We start from the raw sequence: 16,035 nt of genomic DNA, 5'->3' as shown, positions 1-16,035 counted from the left end.
CATCCCATCTCCCCTCCCCCTCAAAAAAATTCCAATGTGAGCCAGGACTTGGTTGGAGTCCGGATGCTGTCATGAAACCAACCTGTCTTCGCAGGGTCCCAGACGGTCAGCTCCCAACCCAGGCAACTCTACCTTCAAAGAAGCATCTTCTTAAGTGACACATGTTGCTGATTACATAGGCGGAAAGGGAAGTTCAACCCTTCCTTTTTAATCAGGGGTCCCCAAACTTGGGAACTTTAAGACTTGCGGACTTCAACTTCCAGAATTCTCCAGCTAGCTTTGCTGGCTGGAAAATTCTGGGAGCTGATGTCCACAAGTCTTAAAGTTCCCAAGTTTGAAGGCCTCCATTCTACGGGAAAACCTTTTTGTCTACTTCAACTGGGAGTCATCACTGATGGAAAGGACAGAAAAGCAAAACGTCTGCTAGGCTGGGAAAGCTGAGACTATCTCACTTCAGACTCAGATTTAAGTTTGGAATTTCCAGAAAACCAAACAGGAAGTTACAGATAAGACCGAATTGAAAAGGAATTTCTGATTCAAAGGAACTGTCAGTTAGGCTCTGTTGCAATGGTTCGTGAAAGCTCTTGTCTTTTAATGCAATTGGTTAGTCAGAAAAGGTGTTACCGGACTCTTCTTAGATTATTGTGATTATTAATTATTCTTATTTATATCCTGCCTTTTTTTGTTACCATAATCTTACATGGCTCTCCTCCTACAATGTCTACAATTAGACAAACATAGGAAAATGCCTACTTAGCATTGTGCCAAGGTCTTTCATCACTTTTGTGTGTTGGTTAAGCTTTTTTAAAAAAATGTCTCTGTTCTTTATTTAATATATGCAAGACTGGTTATTCTATGTTCCATGAATTTTATAATCTTTTTGCAACAGATTCTCCCTGTTTCATCATTTCATCTTGTGATCTGCTATAAATTTATATTTTCTTCGTAGCAATCTATCAGATATTTTTTTAAGGTGTTCTCCGTAACTTCACTATATTTTAATTTCTTCCACTAAAGTTCAAAGAGAATTTTTATATTCTTTTAAAAACCCAATAAGGCTGTATTTTATATGTACCTTGTGGTATCTAACACCGCTCCTCCAGCCCAGAGAAGAGAGAGTTTCCTAGTTATATACCCCAAAGTTATTTGGGTTAAAATGGTAGAGCTAGAGAAGTTAATGTTTTGATCATCTTTTGCGTCTATTCTATTTTATTTCTATTCTATTTTATTCTATTCTATTCTATTCTACCCTTCTGCTGGCCAATAAGGCAACTAGGCTATGGGCTCATGTCTCACTACCAGGTTAGGGATGAAGTTGAAGACTTCAGATTAAGGTATCTCTCTGGAAGATAGGTGGTTGACAATATTATCAGGAAACCAGGAAACTGAGCCAAGGTAAAACCCGAAAATTAATAATCCCAATTATTCAGTTATTATTATTCATCATTCCTAAGTAATACCAACTATTTATTTACGGAAGTACAGTTCTAAGAAATTACTGCACGAGATTTCTGCTGGGGGACAGGCAAACATAGAAATCAGCTTCATTAATAACATTATTGGGGGGTGGGAGGAGGAAGGAATTATCCTTGCTTCCTTTGGGTTTAAAACAGGGATATAGAAAATGCTGAAGAGTTGGGTGGGAACATTCAAAACTCTGGAGTGAGTGGGCTGGTTCAGATAGCCTCCGGAACCAGCTTAACCAGTATTGGCTCTAAGGTTCAGGCTTTCTAGGGAGTGAGTCACAAGGCCTATCCCTTGCAGATCCAGCTCTGTTTGCTCACATTTGAATGAGAGATTGAGAGGCATAGGAGTAGCTAGCCTTGCTGGCAACAATGGGTGCTGTGGAAAAAACATCTAGAAGTGTCTAGATGTTGTAACGTGACGTCAAATTAAAAGGGCCAAAGTCTCAACAGAGACCGAGTGTTTGCTCAAAGTCTGTTAGTTGCCTCCTATCCGATACAGGCAGTCCTAAGTTTACGACCACAATTGAGCCCAAATTTTCTGTTCTTAAGCGAGACATTTGTGATGTGAATTTTGCCTCGTTTTATCACCTTTCTTGCCTCAGTTGTTAAGTGAATCACCGCAGTTGGTAAGTTAGTAACCCAGTTGTTATGTGAATTTGGCTTCCCAAGGGCTTGGGACCATTGATTGGATGGTGTACCATCGAGATCCGGCCATAAATGACATGTATGGGGTCCCCCCCCCATTATTACTGGTTTTAAATTGTTTTAAAATTGCTCTTGATGTCCTGTGTGTTTATTTTCTGGTTGTGAGCTGCCCAGGATCTCTCGGGAGTTGGGTGGCATACAAGAAGAAAGAAAAGAAAGAAAGGAAGGAAGGAAGGGGAAGAAAGAAAAAAAAGAAAGAAGGGGGAAGGAGGAATTAGAAAGAAAGGGAGAAGAGAAAGAAAGAAAGAGAGAGAGATGGATAGAGAGAGATATTGATTTTGCTTGTCACACAAAAGGGGATCCCATGATCCCAAGAACACAGCAATGGTCATAAATATGGACCGGCTGCCAAGCATCCAAATTTGGATCCTGGAATCAGGGAAAATGCTGGAATGGTCATAACTGTGAAACACGGTTATAAGTCAGTTTTTCCCAGCACGGTTGTAACTTTGAAATTGTCCCTATGTGAGCTTTGAAATGGTCCCTAAATGAACTCTTGTAAGTCCAGGACTACCTGTAGATGTCCCCTTCTCTTCGGGCAAAGCCCACTTGCCTTGAATTGGGCAGGGAGCAGGAGAAGCGGCCTTATCGACTACCGTCCCCATCTTCTTTTATCTGTTATTTAATACATGCTTGAAAAACAAATATTTTTAAAAATATTTAAATATCCCTCTCTCACCCATGTGCTCTTCTTTGCCCAGGATCTCAAACCATGTGGTTTGCAAAACATCCTATTGATGGAGGCAGGTGGGGTTCTTTGGAGAGGGATTTTTTTCCCCTCCCCAAGACTGCATCCCTCAAAAGAACCGCAACCCCACTAATGCTACGAGGGACTGTGAGGCGTGGAGCCGGGAAATGGCATCCCGGCGTTGCGAGACTCTGGTGGCCGTTCTAAAGCAACAACGCCTTGCAACACGTCGCGGGGCTGCCCGACGAACTAGCGGGGCGGAGTCGGGTCGCTCTCAGCTGGGAAATTCCGTTCACACAGATTACACACCCAATGCAACTGCAATCCGCGCCACGCGTTGCCCAAGCCTGACGAACTCCCTTATCGGGGAGGAGGAGGAGGCCGGGAAGGTCCGCCCCGCCTTGCAGGATCAAAGGATTCCGGCGCAGCAGGGAGGCCGCCTTTCGTACCGCACGCAGAGGAAGTACAAAGGCAACGTATTATTACGATTTCGAAAGAATAACAGCCTTTCGGAAGCGCCAATGATATTTCTCCTGCCCCTTCCTGAAGCGCGCCTCGATTGCAGGTTTTGGACCAATATGTATATAAGGTGCCTATAAAGCCGAGCAGCGCAAGTCGGCAGCGCCCTCTGCTGTTTCAAGGCTGCCTTTGCAGAATTCCTCCAATTGCAGACATAAATAGAGGAGAAGAGAATCCCAGTTTCCTACATAGATTATACCTATGATGAGGGGTAGGCAAAGTTGGCTCTTCTATGATTTGTGGACTTTAACTCCCAGAATTCTTAAGCCAATCATGCTAGCTCAGGAATTCTGGGAGTTGAAGTCCACAAGTCATAGAAGAGCCAAATTTGCCTACTCCTGCTTATGATGATTGTGTGCATCCGAATCTGTATTTTTTTTCAGGGACCTCTCTCCCTACCCCTCTCTCTCCTGTCCTTTCTCTCCCCCCCCCCCCCCCGAAGAAAAACTCTGTTCCATTCACCATTCTTTCTCTTTCCTCTTCCTTTGTTTGCTCTCCAGCCCACTCTTTGGACTTTATCATCCATCGATTTTCCTGGGGTGGCCCTCTCCACTTTTCTTGGAAATTTTCTTGGCTATTGTTTTTCTGACCGATACAGATTTGTAGCATGCTGCTGTCACCTAAGGAGTTGACAGTGGTGTTTGGCATATGTATGTGACTGATTGTGTGTTGTGCTAAAATGGCTTACATTTTAATGAGCAAGGGTATGTTGGAAGAAATGTCCATCCGAGTTCAGTTCCTAGTGGTAAGAAAAACACTGGAAACATGGAGACTGCTTGGAAAGATTGTTTAATGGAGGACAGGACCACATGGTTTGAGATCCTGGGCAAAGAAGAGCACATGGGTGAGAGAGGGAGAGAGATAAGATTTATACCCTCTCTTGGGTCTTGCCTTGGAACTTCCTGTTCTAAGGAAGCTGTATCCTGATTGGTTGTGGGGTATGCAAGGGTAACTTTGTAGGTTATATTATTATTATTATTATTATTATTAATAATAATAATAATAATAATAATAATAATAATTAGATTTGTATGCCGCCCCTCTCCGAAGACTTGGGGCGGCTCACAACAGCAAAACAGTACAAATCCAATAGTTAAAAACAATTTAAAACCCTTAATATAAAAAACAATCATACATCTCAGACAAACCATACATAAAATGGAAACGGCCCAGGGGAATCAATTTCCCCATGCCTGACGGCAGAGGTGGGTTTTAAGGAGTTTACGAAAGGCAAGGAGGGTGGGGGCAATCCTAATCTCCGGTGGGAGTTGAGTCCAGAGGGTCGGGGCCACCGCAAAGAAGGCTTTTCCCCTGGGTCCCGCCAGACGACATTGTTTCGTTGACGGGACCCGGAGAAGGCCAACTCTGTGGGACCTAACTGGTCGCTGGGATTCGTGCAGCAGAAGGCGGTGCCGGAGATATTCTGGTCCAATGCCATGAGTCCCAGGCCTGGTTAAATCTTGCTGGGTGATGATATAATGAAGGGGCTTTGGGCAATTCCTATTATGGCTTAATGGCTTTGTCCTGGTTTGGATCTTGAGTGAGGGCTAATCCTATCACCCTGGAACTGAAGATCTTTTGTATAGTAGATAAACTGGTCCAGTCTTTTGCTCTGTAAATAACGAAAATATCTGAACTGGGAACTGGGGCTGAGTTGCTGTCTTCAGATTTCAACTTCTCTTTTAGGGGAAATATTCTGCCTTTTTAATAATTCCTAGAATATTTCATTCTTCTAGAGGAGGGGTGGGTGCTAACTTCCTACAGGTACGTAAGTGTAACTACCGTGACTTATTGTTATGAATGAGTCTTAATCAATAGCTGTAGAGCGTCAAAGTCATGGGGATGATGATGGTACCATTCTGTATTATGATGGCCAGACCACCCTTTTGGTTGAAGGAAAGGTAGGCTAGGCTTTGAGAATGGAATAATGCTAAACTACTCTAGGGGTTTCTAATCCGTTGCTCCATATTGGTTTTCAATTGGATATTACTTTTTTCTACTCGTCTTACATTGGCTAGGCAAATATTGGTATCTTGTCTGTACATTTACTTAGGAGTCATCTGACCTACGGATGTGAGAGATCCCCAACTAAAGTAATTATTGTCTATAAGCTATTTATTTTTGTATCAAATTCATACATTTACCTAGCTCACTAAAGGCAACTTGGGGCAGTGCACACTTTCGGCTTATCTACAACTTGCATGCTGACTCTATCCAATTAAGTCAATATTTTGTGTTGGATTTGCAAAACGCACTAAGCTGAAATAGATGGGCTTGTTTCTGATTCGGGGTTGTGTGACTATCATTAGTGCGAAACTATATTTCATCTAGATCAGGCTGTCAAAAGTCCCGGCCCATGGGCCGGATACGTCATACACTGACCATGGCCATGCCCAGTTTAGCAAAGGTGGGGGAATCCCGATATGTCACATGATGCCACCATGACGACATGAGTTTGATACCCTTGACTTAGATAATTCTTAATATTTGTTCTTCCCGATTTATCCAAGTCTGTTTTTAAAGGAAGTGAGATTTTGTGTTCAAACAGAAGTAAATTGCAATACAGGGTCTTAGTTTTGTCCAGGTGCATTTTAATTATACGTTGGATGGGGTCAGGATTCATGAAACATTCATGGAGAAGATTGAACATGTGAAATGGAGGCAATCTAGGATAGTCAGTAGAACCTGTGCACCATCCTTTTGTGAGCCTTATATATAAACTGCTCAAAATAAATAAATAAAGGGAATACTTAAACAACAGAATATAACTCCAAGTAAATCAAACTTCTGTGAAACCAAACTGTCCACTTAGGAAGCAACAATGATTGACAGTCAATTTCACATGCTGTTGTGCACATTCAACTTTGTAAAGAACAAAGCATTCAATGAGAATATTTCATTCATTCAGATCTAGGATGTGTTATTTGAGTGTTCCCTTTATTTATTTTTTTGAGCAGTGTATATAGGCCGGCTTGTGAAACCAATCAATATCTTTTTCCCAAATAAAAATCAGCTATTCTTTGAGAATGTGAAATGTACAATATTTATTTCTCCATGAAGAATTCACTATGATACCCATTAAAGCCATTATGAAGTTAGGTTTGTCATTAAAACCAATCAGGTTCACTCAGAGGTTCATCTGACACATATGTAGAGTGTTTATACCCACTGACCAGTTCATAAAGAGCAGCATATTTTCCTCCCATCAAAGTCTGAATGGCTACACACACACACACACACACACACACACACACACACACACAAGCACGGCTGCTGGTGCTGAGTCAGTGATCTGGACCTGCCTTGTCAGCAGAGACTAGCTGGTCTTATCCGACTCTCTGTTTTGTAACAAGTCATCAGGACCATTCGGATACATCTAGGGCACAACTACGCATACGCACATTTTTAAAATTTGTTTCATTACAAGGCCAAAATATGTGCAACGTTTTATTTTTCCATACCAACTCAGTTCAAATGAATAATTGCGAGGCACGTTTACTCATAATCATAACGTTTTTAAAAAAAACAAGTTTTAAGCTTTCTTGACACAGAAATCTTCACCAGAGGGATTGGGTGCTGCCTATTATCCATTCTGCAATGATGGGGCTGTTGAGAATGAGAGGAGGAATTTCAACAGTAAGATTCAACCATAGACGTACTGTCAAATACCGAGAAGGCTGTTCCATACGATTCCTTGCAATCCCCAAAGGATTCCATCTTTCATTTATTGAGATAGATTGGGACACCAATATATGAACGTACAGATGCATGAAGAACTATGGTATTTTGGGGGCCCATCTCCCTGACGGAGTGACCCTGGTGGTATACAAGTAGAAATAAAAACATAAAAGCTGTATAGATATAGATATATATAAATAGGCAGTTAAAAATAAAATAATTAAAATTCACAGTTAAAAAGGCTGGGGAGAGATTTCAGGGCACCAAGCAGCCCTGTGGTTTCATGTACATATTCCAAATATGTGGTCCCCAAACAAGTCAGCAGAGTCAGCTGCAAACCACCGAGCTCCGAAAACGCAAGGATTCCACCGCCACGATATTCCTCTTATCTGTGCTAGCTTGTTTTTTGTTAGTAAAAGAGTTGTAGAATCTAAATAAAATGTGAGTCTCACCTTAGAGAAAGGTCTTTCTATAACTCTGATCTCTTAGGAAGCTAAGTTTCTTAACTTAGGTCAGAGGTACATACCGTAGATTGAACCCCAGATGACAGGTGGCCTTCAAAAACAACCGCCATTGTCTCCTCAGTTACCACATTGTAGTGTTTAATGTCAAAGGAGGTGAAAATATTTAAAAAAATAGGAGAGGAAGCCAATTCAACACCTTAAAATGAAATGTAATTTGAATGGTAATTTTATTTCCAATTAAAATGTAAATAAAATGAAATCAGAAGTACTTCATTCAGAGTCTGCGGCTTTCATCTCTAAAAGAAATGATAGCTTTGAGAGGATCCCTGTACAATTTTTGATCAGGTTTGTTAAGCTTTGGAAAAGTAAGAAAATAAAAATGGATGCGTCTCGAAGGTCTGTCAGAGATCTTGTTTTTCTATTCCCATTGAACTCTCTGGTTGGTGTATGTAGGACTTCCTCTGATATGATAAAAGTGAACAGTTTAATTTTTTTATTTAATTTATTTATTTTGTCCAATACACAATGAGGGTTTTAGTGGTATATCTATATACACATAGTAAAATACATGATGAAGGCTATAGAGGAGATACTCATAGTAAAATACATCTAAGACATAATAGAAAAGAAGATATAGTAATAGAACATATCAATGAAAGAATAGAAGAAGAGATATAGGAATAGAAGAAAGGTATAGGAGATATAGGAGAGCAATAGAACAGGGGATGGAAGGCACTCTAGTGCACTTGTACTCGCCCCTTGTATGAGTTGTATGAGTTGCTGAGCCATGACCCCAAGAACAGTATTTCCAGGAATCCCCTTCTTATATTCTAAGGGATTCCTGGGAAAACTGGACCCCGAGGACATAGTTGAGATTCGGCTCCGATCTGGAATTTTCTCTTACGGTAATTTGTTCCTTCCCCTTTGCTGCGCAATAAGCATTTCCTTCAGTGTCTATTTCCACTGGGGGGCAGCAGTGAGAAGGTGATTGGGTAGAACCATAAGAGGCCCCTGGTTCCTGGGCCATGATTTCTTTTTCAAAATAGGAATCATTTGAGAAACCCTCCTCGCCTCTGTTCAGAACAGGAGTCCGTTTGGGTCGCCTGCTTTCTTTGCTCTTTTGAACTTCATTTCCTTCCAAACCAAAAGGCCAGTTGCCTTGCATTATATACTGCTCAAAAATAAATAAAAATAAAGGGAACACTTAAACAACACAATATAACTCCAAGTAAATCAGACTTCTGTGAAATCAAACTGTCCATTTAGGAAGCAACACTGATTGACAATCAATTTCACATGTTGTCAGCACATTCAACTTCGTACAGAACAAAGTACGTATTCAGTGAGAATATTTCATTCATTCAAATCTAGGATGTGTTCTTTGAGTGTTCCCTTTATTTTTATTTTTTTGCGCAGTGTATATCCCCCTATGATGCTTGGCCCGACAGAATGGTTTTCGGTATTCGTAGCATTCTCTGCAATCTTGTAATTTTCTCCATGCTGTTCTTCGACCGGGTGGCATTGTCACCACTTGGATCTTACCTGTGCGGATTCTTACCTCTGGCTGCTTGGCTTGAACACAGGAGAAAGCAGGGCTGGTCCTTTCCTTTCCGTGGCATTGTTTCTCCCTTCCTGAGCTACAGTGCTTCATCTCAGACTCACAACTGACCAGAGATGCAGCACTGCACCTTGGGCTGGGAGACATCGAAGTTGTAAAAACATCCATCCTGGAAGCAGGTTTCTCCCGCAAGAGCTGTCGCAGAGAGGTTAGGCAGTCACCGAGAAGAAAAATAAGAGGATTTGGAGCGACCTGCAGCCTCTAAATTTTCTAGTACCATTTTTTCACTACTACCTCCCCCTCTCCATCAATTTTATTTATTTATTTATTTATTAGTACTATTTATAATTCCAAATGGACTCTGCTTCCTGGGAGATCCTGAGCATTTTCCCAGGAAAGTCCTGAACTTTTGCAAAGGATTCCGTTAAATCAAACTGTCTATTTAGGAAGCAACACTGATTGACAATCAATTTCACATGTCAGCACATTCAACTTTGTACAGAGCAAAGTACGTATTAAGTGAGAATATTTCATTTATTCAAATCTAGGTTATTCATAGCAGGCACCAGTCACATGCAGTGTTAAAAACCAAAGTTGAAATAGGGTTTTTTTTTTAATGGGGCTTTTGCTGTAAGACATATGTTTTTAGTACAATGATTGGACATTTTGCAGGATTTTCCTTGTAGGAAGTTAGATGACAAAATTAGAAGCACAGAAAGTGCTTATTAGCCAAGGCTGTATCTGTATAGGTGCCAAGGCACATTTTCAGATGTATTTTCAGAAAGATGTCTCGCTTTAAAAATAACAGCATGGTGTCAGAGTGATAAGCATATCTAATTTAGTTGAAGAAGACCCGCATTCAGATCTTCCTCCAGGCAGAAAACCGTGACTGGATGATCTTGAGAAACTTTACTAAGCCTAACTCTCTAATGGTGGCTACAATGGTCTGGTATTTTTTTTTAAGTAAATATAGTTGAAGCAAACCATATGGAAGGCAGAAAATAGTTGGGAAAGTTCTCTGACTCTGTTGCTCTACAACAATTCCATTTTATGAGCATGTACCCAACAATAACAGGATGTTTGGCCAGGCGTTGTTGATGCTCAGAATAAACAGAGATTGCTTTTGATCTTGTGAATATTTCTCAACACTGAAATTTAGATCAGTGGAAATTCTGCCAAGGGGTAACTAGGATGTAGGCTTCTTTCCTTTTTGTTATCAGCTGTGGTGGTGTTTATAGATTTTTGCTGTTGTTATTGCAAAGCTGTTGCTTTTGGCGTATGATAAAATTATATATGCATTTTGTACCTAGACCCCTGGTTCTCAATGGCAATTTCATTTTTAATGGAGGCAGTTGGAACCTTATTTAAACCTAGTTAATGGCCTTTTAGGCTTCCTCTGCATGAGTAGTTCACTTTTTGAATAATAAGAATTATATGTCATGCTGGGGAGGCCTCAGGATTTTAGAGATGCTTAGATGGGGCATGGCCAAAAAAAAAGGTTGGGAACCACTGACCTAGACCCTTCCTGGCCTTCATGAAGTGGACACAAATTGTAGCTGCACTCAGAGTAAATGTAGTGGCTGATTGAACAGTGTGCTTAAAGAAACATTTCAGCCACTATGGGACTGTTGGATTAGCTATGCTTGGCAATGTTGAAATAAGTCAGATCTGAGATAATCTGCTTGATGTTTGTCTGCTTAAAGTTGAATTCCGTAGCCGTATAAACAAAACTACGGCTTAGCTATTCCCTGACCTCTTCCAATATTTCACATTGTGCTTGGGAAGCAAGGAAGAGATGTAATTCCAGATACAGGTCAGACCCAGGAGGCGCTGAGGGAATTAATGTTGTAATCTTCTTATCTTTTGGGTGAGGTTGACTGAGAGAGACAACCATGACTTGGGAATTTCATTTCAGTTTCTTTGACTTTTCTACGTACAGATGGACCCAGGAAGGGAGGATTTGATTGCATGTGCTGAATAAAGAGGTGAACATAAGATCAAGCTGCATTTTTTTTCCAGGGAAAAAGCTAACATCCTGTGTCAGCCTGACTAGGGCTTGAAGTATGGTAAACAGAGCATCTGTCACAACCGCATCCTCACACTGCTGTCCAGCAACCTTCGTCATCAGGAACAAGCACTTCACAACAACTTGACAAGAAGCAGATGGCAGCTGCAGGGGCTGCAGCTCCATTCTGCCTGTTTGGCAGCCTCTCCTTTCTGTCTGCTCTAGGCTTGGTCCTCAGAAGCGCTTGGACAGCAGCATCCTCACGCGCTTCCTCCATCAACACAGTGAGAGGTGAGCATTGTGCCATGAAGATGGAGGGAGAGGTAGAAGCTAATTATAGCACGACTCATCTGTGAAGCCAACTTCAAGCAGAGACGCAGCAACCCTCCAAAATGAACAAGATACCTGTTTCTTCTTTTCCCCTCCCCAGCTATCACATTTGTTAAATGAAATGGGGGAACAAGAGAAGGAAAAAAGTGGCAAAGATTTTTGTAGCATTTTTCAGACCCTGAAAGACCCTGGTTAAGATATCAGCAGCAATATGCTTTGAGTTAGAAGCCCTGCTGAGACATATAAACTTTCCAGATACCCTAATTTCATAGTGTAATATGCACTCCTAATACACTTTTCTCACATTATCAACAATAAAATCCTCATATTCCCATATTATCAACAATGAAATCCTCAATAGCTCTGCATTCACTTTTGCTGCAGATGAGCCTTTCTAAGTTCTAAACCCATAGTTAGATTGGACAGGTTGATGGATTCAAGACTGGTAACAATTTGGAAATTTTATAGATCAGAACCTCAAATGGGTAAGGTCTTTTTTTTTCAGGAAGCTTACCAAACGCATTATATTCAGCCCGAGAATAAATTTGGATTGATGAATGAAAAATAATAGCCAAATTTGGGAATGAGCTGCAATGAGTTCAAATGGAAACCAAAGGATATTATGCCATGGTTCAAATAATTTCCAAAGGAGATTGTAGAATCAAATGTAGAAAAGAAGAGTGAAGAGCAGGGTTCAAGAATTATTTGTTATTGTTGGTGGCATCTATAGCTGTTTTTATTTATATTATTATTATTATTATTATTATTATTATTATTATTATTATCTTCATTATTTATTAGATTTGTATGCTGCCCTTCTCTAAAGACTCGGGGCAGTTTTCCTCACTGCAACTTCTTCTTTTTTTAAGCCGCTTAAAACACAATTTTTATAAATTGGTATTTGGCTAAGAAGACATATGATCGCTTAACAAGCCAAGCTTATGTTCATTGAGCTGTGTATTGGACTGTGGCTGTGATCAGCAGTGAAATCTACTTACCTTCCCTACTGGCTTGGAATCAAACGCTTTGCATGTCTGGGTGAGTGGGTGGAGCCTCACACTGCCACTGCTACCAGTTCTTTGAACCGCTGGTGGCCACTTCTACTGGTACGTCTGAACTGGGACGTAGCAATAGGATTTCACCACTAGCTATGCTGTTACTTACGCTGCAGATGTGAATTGACTCAGTATCTATTCCTTTCCCCTTGGAGCTCTAGGAACTTCCATTTCTATAATGGAAGAAAATCGCTGGGCTACATCCCTATATAAAACATGTAAACCTGGATTTCATTATTATTGAACATGTCAGATTCCACCTGCACTGCTAAGACATAAGGTTCATATGTCATGTCTATGGAAATTCTAGTTAGGTGTCTACTCATCTGATCCTGAGGATCAGGATAAATCTCCAAGCAGCCTGAACAACTCTTTAAAACAATGCAAATGGCCAGCTGTCTGCAAGGAATATAAAACCTTCCATCCCCCAGCACGAAGTCAGAGATGAAAAAACTTCTTCGATGACAAGGGAAATGTTCTCAAAGAAAAGACAAGGAAGTCCAGTTCCTTGTTCATATGTCATGCTGTGTCAAAAAACAACCAATGAAGTGTGTTATGTCTTAGTTCTCTGTGTAAACCAGGCCATTGACTAGAGATAGAGAGAGGGATTGTATGGGATGTGGCAGGGAACTTGAAAAGGTTCAGGTTATCCTAAATTTAACTCCCAGAATTCCTCAATCAGGGATCATTTGGCTATATTAGGACTTAAAATGTCTAGGCAAGTTGGTTGTAGGCTTGGAGTTAGGGCAGTTGTACCACAGAACACTTGGAAACTACAGCAGGGAAAGGTTGCTTTAAAGGCTGAGGAATTCTGGGAGTTGAAGTCCATACCTTAAGGTTGTTGGAGTTGAGGGGAGAAAAAAACATTGCTTTAGAGTTTAGACAAATCTCTTACAAGGAAACAGTTTGTTCTGATACTGATACAGTACAATCCTGTGCAATGGTGAATTTTAGGAAAGTCATCTGGTAGAGCCAGACAGGTGGCTAAAACAGCCTTACATGGTTAAATTGGCTGACTCATATAAATATCGTATAAGGTGGATGTGGACATTGATGGGACTCAATGAAGCATGAGAGAGAAAGCCCTGTTTGAAAATCACTATGAACCAGATAAAAGTTTCTATTTTAGCTGAAGGCTTAAGCCATCTTCTGAACTGGGATCCTTCAGTTGATTTGGGCAAAAGGGTTCAGGATGGAACCAGGCAGAAGAAAGTTCACCTCAAGCTACAGTCAGATGGGCCTATTTAAAAGTCTTCTGCTAGGAAAGAAAGAAGCTTTTAAACTAGAAAATAACTACAGCACTTCCCCCAACTCAACCCATCTCTGAGATTTGATTCAATTTTTTAGTTTGAGCTCAGCAGGATATTTATTATACCCAGTCCGTGCTCGAACAATTATTATACTAAGAAGTTGCTCATATAAGATGAATGGACTGTGCTGAATATGTATATACTGTATATTAAAGTATGAGTTCAGCATGAGTGTAGGGAGGGATTTGTTGGTGTTCATATGAGCAGCATACAAAAAACCAAGCAAAAATAAAAATAATGTCAAGGAATGAGATCAGCGTTACCTATTGCATCTCAACAGCTAGCCTATGAACAATGATATCCTGACTTCATGTCCTATTAAAAGATGTGGAATAAAAATGACTGAATGAAAGTTATGTTTTGAGCAAGCAGTCGACGTTTCTCCACTGTGTGTACAGGTAAACTGAACTTGTTTTCTGCTCCTCTGTTTCTGTTCCTTTGAAGGCTGATTCTTCACACTTCTCCACAATGCTGCTGCCTGTCATCCACACGTCAGAGCCTTTCCTGTAAGAAACAGAGAAAAGAACTGTCAATCAAAAGGAATCAGAAAAGGACTACCTTCCCATATATCAATCACCATTTGTTTACTTGTTCTGAATATTGCCAACTAGACAGCCAACCTGGAAATTATATGGCTGTTGACAACATTGAATTGATTACCACATTTTTCAGACTATAAGTCGCATCGGTGTATCGGACGCACCAAGATTTTGAAGAGTTAAGTAATAAAAAAAGGTTTTGTCCTCCCCGGCCCCAAGAAGCATTCTGCAGGCCTCTCAAACCCTCTGTGTGTCCCATTTTTTTGCAACCCCCCCCCCATTTTTTTCACCATTTTTTGCAAACAAACAGGGTGCATACGGTTTGGGACACTGGCAGAGTGCTTCTGGGAGCTGGGGGAAGGCACCATATATGCAAAAAATGGCCCATTTTTTTGCCCACTTTCCCCAAAATTGGCATTTTTGCCTTCCCCTAGCTCCCAGAAGCAATCTGTAGGCCTCCCCAAACCCTCTGTGCATCCAGGTTTTTGCAAAAAGTTGACATGCAGAGGGTTTGGGAGGCTTGCTTCTGGGGGCTGGGGGAGGGGAAAAACACCTCATTTTTGAAAAAAAAAGTCAATTTTTTGTCCACTTTTTGTAAAAGCAAGGGCATTTTTGCCTTCCCTCTGCCCCCGGGGCACTCTCCAGGCCTCTCACCATTTTTCACAAAATAAGGTACAGTGGTGGGACTTCAGGAGGCCGGAAATGGGTGTATTCAATGTGTAAGATGCACCAACATTTCCACTTCTTTTTGGAAGGGGGGAGGTGTGTCTTGTACTCCAAAAAATAATGTATGTATGTATGTATGTATGTATGTATGTATGTATGTATGTATGTATATATGTGTTGTGATTCCGTCTGAGGCTCCTCAGGGAACGGCTGAACCTCTGCCGGCTCTCAATGTAAAATCTTTATTTATTTGTAACAGGATAGTAAGATATAGACATAGATATTTCAAAATAGTAACATAATAAATAGTGCAAACTATCAATAAAGCCCTAAAATTCTCCATAGCAATATGAAGTGAAGTCTACAAACACATTGGTTTCTGGACAATTAGCTGGTCCATGTATGCAAAACCTCAATTTATAAGAATTTGCAGACTATGTTCACGTATTTGGAAATAAGCCTCCTTAAACTTAGTACAGTAATACCTCATGATACGAACTTAATTGGTGCAAGGAGGAGGTTCGTAAGATGAAAGGATCGTAAGACGAAACATTGTTTCCCATAGGAAACAATGTAAAGTCAATTAATCCGTGCAACCAAAAAACCCCCGCAAAAAAACGGCGTTCGGCGACTGCTGGGAAGCCGGCGGCTGTTTTAAAAGGTGACAGCTGGCCTGGGGGGCTTCCCAGCAACCTCATGAACCCCGAACCCAGAAGTTCGGCAAAAGTTCGGGGTTCGGGGGGGTGCTGGGAAGCCCCCCAGGCCGGCTGTCACCTTTTAAAACAGCCGAACGCGGAAGTTCGGCTTTGGTGTTTGGCTTCAGGAGACAGCCGGGAAGCCGCGCGGCTGTTTTAAAAGGTCACAGCCGGCCTGGGGGGCTTCCCAGCAACCTCCCGAACCGAACCCGGGGTTCAGAAAAATTTTGCCTCTTCTTACGAATGTTTTTCGAGTTACGAACCGGCATTCGGGAGGCTTCTGGGAAGCCCCGCCGCCCGGCTGTCACCTTTTAAAACAGCCACGTGGCTTCCCAGCAGTCTCCGAATGCCGGTTCG

General features: G+C 41.2%; 1 long non-coding RNA gene across 2 annotated transcripts; it reads left to right on the top strand.

Moving 5' to 3' along the window:
• Positions 1 to 3,427: 3,427 nt before the first annotated feature.
• LOC139160944 (uncharacterized) lies at positions 3,428 to 14,559 on the top strand. 2 transcript variants are annotated; one of them, XR_011558044.1, is made up of 3 exons: positions 3,428 to 3,448; positions 11,098 to 11,374; positions 14,223 to 14,559. It is a non-coding gene; the product is annotated as an uncharacterized lncRNA (long non-coding RNA). The 2 variants fall into 2 exon arrangements; XR_011558043.1 differs by lacking the exon at positions 3,428 to 3,448 and having other exon boundaries at positions 9,606 to 11,374.
• Positions 14,560 to 16,035: the final 1,476 nt, after the last annotated feature.

The sequence above is a fragment of the Erythrolamprus reginae genome, chromosome 2, assembly GCF_031021105.1.
Source record: "Erythrolamprus reginae isolate rEryReg1 chromosome 2, rEryReg1.hap1, whole genome shotgun sequence".
NCBI lineage: Eukaryota > Metazoa > Chordata > Lepidosauria > Squamata > Dipsadidae > Erythrolamprus > Erythrolamprus reginae.
Note: the sequence above shows the minus strand (reverse complement) of the source record. Positions and strands in the feature narration are given on the sequence as shown.